The sequence below is a fragment of the Piliocolobus tephrosceles genome, chromosome 10 (genome assembly GCF_002776525.5).
Source record: "Piliocolobus tephrosceles isolate RC106 chromosome 10, ASM277652v3, whole genome shotgun sequence".
NCBI lineage: Eukaryota > Metazoa > Chordata > Mammalia > Primates > Cercopithecidae > Piliocolobus > Piliocolobus tephrosceles.
In genome coordinates this window covers 11,026,022-11,027,890 of record NC_045443.1, presented here as the reverse complement: position 1 = coordinate 11,027,890, position 1,869 = coordinate 11,026,022, and positions in this window count along the sequence as shown.

The window sequence follows — 1,869 nt, the reverse complement described above, 5'->3', positions numbered from 1 at the left end:
TTCTTTCTTTCTTTCTTTCTTTCTTTCTTTCTTTCTTTCTTTCTTTCCTTCCTTCCTTCCTTCCTTCCTTCTTTCTTTCTTTCTCTCTCTCTTTCTCTCTTTCTCTTTCTCTCTCTCTCTCTCTCTCTCTCCTCTCTCTCTTTTTTTGAGATAGGGTCTCACTCTGTCTCCCAGGCTGGAGTGCAGTTGTGTGGTCTCAGTTCACTGCCACCTCCGCCTTCTGGGCCAAGCAATCATCCCATCTCAGCCTCCTGAGTAGCTTGGACCACAGGTGTGCACCACCATGCCCAGCTAATATTTTGTAGAGATAGGGATTTTGCAGAGATGTTGCCCAGGCTGGTCTGGAACTCCTGAGCTCAAGCAATCCACCCACCTCAGCCTCCCAAAGTGCTGGGATTACAGACGTGAGCCACCAAGTCTAGCCATTTTATTTCCCATGCGTTGTTTCTTCTTTTTATTTTATTTTATTTATTTATTTTTGAGTCACAGTCTCGCTCTATCGCCCAGGCTGGAGTGATCTTAGCTCACTGCCACCTCTGCCTCCCTGGTCAAGCAATTCCTGAACCTCTGCCTCTTGAGTAGTTGGGATTATAGGCCCATGCCACCAAGCCCGGCTAATTTTTGTATTTCTGGTAGAGACGGGTTTCACCACATGGACCACACTGGTCTTAAACTCCTGACCTCAAGCTATCCATCCACCTTGGCCTTCCAAAGTGCTGGAATTACAGGTGTGAGCCACAACACCTGGCCTGGCTTGTTACTTCTAAGTAATTATTTTTTTTTTCTTTAAACAAGTACTTTTTATTTTTAGATGGAGTCTCGCTGCAGTGGCTCGATCTCAGGTCACTGCAACCTGCGCCTCCTGGGTTCAAGCGATTCTCCTGCCTCAGCCTCCCGAGTAGCTGGGACTAAAGGTGAGCACCACCACATCCAGCCAATTTTTGTATTTTTAGTAGAGATGGGGATTCACCATGTTGGCCAGGATGGTCTCGGCCTCTTGACCTCATGATCTGCCCACCTTGACCTTCCAAAGTGCTGGGATTACAGGTGCGAGACACCTTTCCTGGCACAAGTACTTTTTTTTTTTTTTTTGAGACTGAGTCTCGTTCTGTTGCCCAGGCTGGAGTGCAGTGACACGATCTCGGCTCACTGCAAGCTCCACCTCCCAGGTTCAAGCCATTCTCCTGCCTCAGCCTCCCCAATAGCTGGGACTACAGGCACCTGCCACCACGCCCAGCTAATTTTTTGTATTTTTAGTAGTGACAGGGTTTCACCGTGTTAGCCAGGATGGTCTCGATCTCCTGACCTCATGATCCACCCACCTCAGCCTCGCAAAGTGCTGGGATTATAGGCGTGAGCCACCATGCCGGGCCACAAGTAGGTTTTAATACTTAGCAGAGATTAAAATGGTTCTACCATACTATAACATCACATATATTATACTTATTGTTAAGAATCAATAATGTCTGAATATGCTCTAATCAATGTCAAGGAAGATAAGTCAATCATTATACTTGATAAAGGAAGACCTGAGAAAAAAGGAAGAACCTGGTTACTAAGAGGGGGAAGTGCCGGGCGCGGTGGCTCAAGCCTGTAATCCCAGCACTTTGGGAGGCCGAGACGGGCGGATCACGAGGTCAGGAGATCGAGACCATCCTGGCTAACACGGTGAAACCCCGTCTCTACTAAAAATACAAAAAACTAGCCGGGCGAGGTGGCGGGCGCCTGTAGTCCCAGCTACTCCGGAGGCTGAGGCAGGAGAATGGCGTGAACCCGGGAGGCAGAGCTTGCAGTGAGCTGAGATCCGGCCACTGCACTCCATCCTGGGCCACAGAGCGAGACTCCGTCTCAAAAAAAAAAAAAAAAAAA